We start from the raw sequence: 5,927 nt of genomic DNA on the forward strand, positions 1-5,927 counted from the left end.
TATTGTATTTTTACATATATTTCAGAGTTATGTTGTATCCTTGCATACACACAGAGTTGACATCATGTTTTAAAGAACTTTTCTTTATATTGCACTTGTTTTAAACTGTTTTATAATGAAATGAGTTTAGTTAAGTATTCATGAGTGGAGTATCCAGAGTTGAATATTTCAAGTCGAGTATCATATCTTTGAAGTCGAGTATCTAATCTCTGAGTTGAGTATCTTATCCTTGAGTACTTCTGAGTTGAGTAAGTTTGAGTAGTTTTGAGTATTCTTGAGTATTCCTTGAGTTGAGTAAGTTTGAGAAGAGGTAAGTATGTTTCCTTTTTATCAAGTTTCAAGCTTATGTTTATGTTTTAGAATTCCTCTTACATGCTCGTACATTCCACGTACTGAGCCATTTGGCCTGCATCTTCTCATTATGAATGTTGACACCCAATTTTGACTCTCCTTTCTTCTAATTTATTATTTTTGAGCTTCTAATTTAATAACGTATAAAATTATCCTTTTCACAACTATTTTTACTACTACGACTATTTATCTTCTAAAATTATTAGTTTTATTATCGAAATTACTAATATTACTTTTTATACCTCTTTTCCTTAAATAATCGATTGTCATCAGTTTATTTCAAGTTTCGTATTTTATTGAATTAATTATAAGTTGATATTCTTAATCTTTATTTTATATAAGTGTAAAGTCGTAATATTGTTAGTTTTGTCTTACCATATATTGTATTAGTTATCAAGTTAGAAGCCATAAATAATTTAAAAGAAGAAGGAAAAGGCCCATGATTCAAGCCAACGTTGAAGCCCATTTACCCAAGAACTCAGCCCAAATCCACTCAAATATTCAGCCCAAACGTGAGCCCTAATTCTAATTCATGCATGCAGCTGCGCCTGGTCCAAAAGAGCAGCATCGTTCTTCCTCTTTGAGAAAGTTTCAGAGATCTTTAACATTATGCAGAGCTTAGTGTCTCTATTTTCGTGCAAGTGTTTCACCTCTCTCTTCTGCAAAAAGCCAGCGCCCTCTTCCTCTTCCTGATTCAGTCTTTCTTCTTTAATTTAATCAACAAAAAGCCAAAATACTTTTGACATCTCTGATGAAGAATCACATGCACAGTTTTGAATTCAAAACGGCTCTTTTACTTCTTCAAATCCCGCCAAAACTTGAGCCAAGAACCCGAGTTCATGGCTATAAATACCAACATATTCCACTCGTTTTAGGGGGACTTTTTGGACCTTGATAATAGCCTTGACATTCATTCTTACGAAAAGAAGTTCTTCTGCCCCGATAGCGTCTTGAACTATTGTCTTTTGCTCTCAAAATTACCTTTTGTATTCTGTTGCGATCTCAGCCAAATCTCTGGCTGTAAGTTTGCTCGTGTTAGTCGTGGTTTGAGCTTACCTTCGATCGAAGCACCTCGTTCACTGCCCCGCAACAGGTTATACTCGCCTCCCATGTTTTCTCTGTTTCTATCTACATGATTTATAATGTGCTCTTCTATTTTAAGAATGTCGTATATCAATCAATTTCTCTTAGTTAGTTATTATAAAACTGATGCTTTCCTTTCACGTTTAGTTAGCTTAACCTTTAAAAGTGATTGGGATGAGTCAGCTGCACGAAATCTTTTTTTAAAAAATTAATTATCTTTTGGTGTGTTAAGAAAATTCAGCTCATTGGATTATATGCAGAAACATTGCTTAAGGGATATAATTTTACTTTGTTTTAGTTTAAAAAATAAACTGTAAGTCATTATTATTCCTTAATATTTGCAACCCGCTATATTCTATATCCATAAATATGAGTTTTTGAATTTCTCTTAGATTATGTTACGTGGTTTCTTTAAAAATTGTAAGCAGTGGCATGTGTAAAAAATAAAAATCTTGTTTGATTTTATATAGTGCTTAAATGATGTTTAAATATATAGTTGCTTTGATGTTGTGTTCGAAAGTCACTAATTACAAAAGTGATCATATTGTTTGGCTCTCATGCTTATATTTACGTGTTAAAATAATGTATTTGAAGTGTAACCTTACTTAGCTCTATCTATTCTTATTTAGTATATTGTTTAAAGTTGAATAGTTTTATTAATCTTTTTACCCTCTCTTTATTTGCATGAACACTTTGGAGCAAAAAATGGAGTCCCGATTAAGTACTCTCGCAAAAATCGAGTCTCATAGACTCAACATTATCCTCACACCTGCACATGGAGTCTGCACTACCTCCTTGACATTTCAAAATTACAAGCAAAACAAGTGGTCTTATCTTGGAGTCACTTATGGCTACTTACACTTTTGCATTATTGGTTTACATGTTTTTCTTTTCATGTTATACTTGCTTGTGTGATTTAGATATTTCTAGTTTGGATTCATAATAGTTGACTTAATATAGATGTTTGGGTACCTTTAGTTAGAAACAAACATATTAGTTACTTTAGCTTTTATAAACTTCACTTGGCAAATTCTTTTTAAACACTTCATTTTGCATCATTTTTAAACTCACTAATTTATACAGTTTTGTTCAAACTTGGCAATGTCTTTCAACAAAGAAAATATTTTGTTCTAACTCTTATTTTTCTAAAACTTTTTCTAGAGGAAGCACCTTGTCAATCAATGAGCAAATGTCTATTTTTTAATTACCCTTTTTTAGTCATGGATTTGTCTAAATTGATCTAAATAAATTACTTTTTCTTAAATCTTTTTCATTCTAATACAATTGTAAAAAAGATCTTTAAAATAAAAATGTTTTCCAACTTGGTTACTCAATTACTTAACCTTTAGCACTCTTTTCATTTTAACCTAAGTTTAGCCGGTTAATCGCTTTTAACGGATCTTAAAAGATGCCTTACCCCTTCCCTTTAGGATAAATTAGAATCCTTACCTAGAATCATGCAAGTTAAGTAGACCATTTAATTGAAGTCATTTTAGTATTACTTAGTTAAATATTTAGGTGTCCTAATTCACCATAATTAATTAGGTGGCGACTTCTTAAGTTAACTAATTTGGAAATCACCAATATGTTGTACACGTTTTGACCTCAAGTTAAAATGGGGTATAACAATGCAAACACAGGTATTCAGGATCATCAACAGGAGCTTCGTTGATACATCCGAGAGTTCGAGTTAGCTATGGTGAGCCTCCTTGTTTCTGGAGGATTTCATTTACCTTTTCAGTAATATCAGTTGTTAGGATGTCGTGGATCTTGTCCCGACTTCCATCTTTATCAGTTAGAGGCTTCATAGATAGTCAGTATAGTTGAGAAGTTTGTATCATTTATTTTATTAAATATTTTAAAGACTTAAGTTGCCTATTTTATGGCGAGTTGAATATATTATTTTTATTCAGTTCTATTTTGAGTTAAAGCTTGTGTTTAAGTTTCATGAATTTTATTCAATTTTTAAGCTTTTGTATGTTTGAATCAGTTTTCCGCTTGTAGTCAGCAAAGATGAGGGTTCGCTTGGGGACCATCAATGGTTCTTGAGTGCCGGCCACGTCCAGGGGGTAGACTCAGGTCGTGACATTTCATCTCACTAATAACTCTCTCATCTTCCAACTTAACCATATTTCTTGAAAAACAAATCTCCCCCAAAACATTACCAAAAACAAGATCCCCAATTTTCACAACTTTACCTTGTTTAAAATTCACATCTAACTATAACTTTTTTCGCGAGTTTCACACTTCAATGATCAAATGTTCTCTTTTTCTATCTAAAACTATCACATGTCAACCAGTGGTTGTTCCCTTTTCCTAGCTGAACGTTAAGGGGACAACTAATAGTTGACGTGTGTTTTAAGACACAAATGATCACATATCAAGTAGGAAAAGTGAACAATTAATAGTTAAGCACGAAAAAACATGCATTCACTTTCAACAATTAAGTTTGTGCCAACATAACTACGACTTTCATACATAAATTCAAAATATAAAGAAGTAAACACTCGATAGAAAAGTAAGTTTTACATACCAGAAGCATGTAATTGATTTGATCATCAGAAAATCCATTAGCAAGCATTAAATCCAAGAAATCCTCATTTTTTTCAACATAAGATTCTCTTCTCTCCTTTATTATCCCTTCCCAAATTTGAAACAAATTATCAAGACACTTCTTTGCCTTGCTCTTTTTACCTTGAATATCAACAACCCCATCAAAAATTGGGAAAAAATCAGCTAAAATTGGAGTTGTACCATACTCCATAAACCTCCAAATATTCCCTTTCATCTCACTAATAACTCTCTCATCTTCCAACTTAACCATATTTCTTGAAAAACAAATCTCCCCCAAAACATTAAAAACATTACCAAAAACAAGATCCCCCAATTTTCACAACTTTACCTTGTTTAAAATTCAAGAAATTCATCGTTTCAACAACCCCTTTTCCTCTTTTTTCAGCATATGATTCTATAGCTTTACTTGGAATGGTGAAGGTGGAAGATTTTGGGGTTTTTTCAAGAATGTTGATTTTTTTATTTGAGTAAGGATTATGTAGATTAAAGGTGGGAAAAGAAAGATGAATAACAAGTTCATTTCTTGTATTTTTTTTTTGGTGAAATGATGGAAAAATGCTCCAAGGGAGAAATTAGCTCCCAAATTAGCTTTTTGAGTTTACAATTAAAGAAATGTGACTCTTAGTTGATTAAGAAGTCACATAAAATATTATTAAGATTAAGTGGAATTAGTTGAAGTGTAATGTAATATTTGAAACTTGTTAGATTTTTAAATAAAGTGGACATGAAGTTATAAGTTTGTCATCATAAAAAAAAAAAAGAATCAGAAATTATCTTGGTCTTTGTATTTATCTTTAAAATTAAATGAGGTTTTGATGATTGACATATATTGATTTACTTATATGCACTATACCTTGTTAAATGGTTACTCGAAGTAAGTTCAAATGTTATCGCAGAAAATCACATATATTTCTTTTTCTTGCTTAGAAAAATAGAAGATTCAATCTCATATAACACTATATAAAGAACATTTATTTTCTTGCTTAGAAGGATAATCTTTAATCACAACAAAAATGAACCATATTACATAGAAGTATATTTGTATTGAAATTTATCCCTAATCTCTTCTCTATTTTTGAGGTTGAAGGATTTAAATAGTTCTACAATAACACAAGACACATGCAATCACAAACTTTGCAATCACAAATATTTAATGAGACATTTTATTTGCTTAAAGTTTCTTTCTTTCAGAGAGCAATTTTGCAAACCTACAAAAATAAATAAATATTTTAATTATCATTTAAAAATAGCGATGAATTATCACAAAATTTTTTTTTTTATCATATATAATAAAGAACAATTAATTATTTAAGAACATATTCCTTGTATACACTTTAGATATCCATCCTATTTAGCGATGAATTATCACAAAATTTTATTGGCTACGAGGGTATGGTCTATACCGTATAGAATTAAAATTTATACATACAGAAAATGTATTGACCTTATATATATAGAATAATTTTTCTAACGGAAGAAATTTAATTACACGTACCCCCTTGCACCCTCATATAAAGTTCTAGTACAGTTAGCTACGAACAATTTAGTGATCGATAAAGTAAATAATTAAGTGAGATGGTCTTACTTGAATCCTGAGGTAATTTTTTTTGATCATTAAGAGCTTGAAAGACAGTAGCAATGTAATAATCATTCATGTAAGAATTTGCTGAAGACATAATTTGTAGAAAAGGACTTGAATGTTTATTATGAATTAGCCACTCAATAGCACCCCATTTAGCTGCTTCTTCTGCTGTATATATAGAAGTTTTGACCAAAATAAGCTATTTTAAAAACCAATTCACCAAACTAATATGCTTTTTAATTTTTTACAAAAGTAGTATAAACGTACTTTATGGTAACGTTTTAGGTTATTTTTATTTTAAAAATTCAACGGACAAAAACTGACGACTTTAAATGAA

General features: G+C 30.7%; 1 pseudogene; it reads right to left on the reverse strand.

Annotated features, from left to right (window-relative positions):
• Positions 1-881: 881 nt before the first annotated feature.
• The window catches only part of LOC102601719 (probable inactive patatin-3-Kuras 1), an 8,161-nt pseudogene continuing 3,115 nt past the window's right edge, over positions 882-5,927 (reverse strand).

This window comes from Solanum tuberosum, unplaced genomic scaffold (genome assembly GCF_000226075.1).
Source record: "Solanum tuberosum cultivar DM 1-3 516 R44 unplaced genomic scaffold, SolTub_3.0 scf00779, whole genome shotgun sequence".
Taxonomy (NCBI): Eukaryota; Viridiplantae; Streptophyta; class Magnoliopsida; order Solanales; family Solanaceae; genus Solanum; species Solanum tuberosum.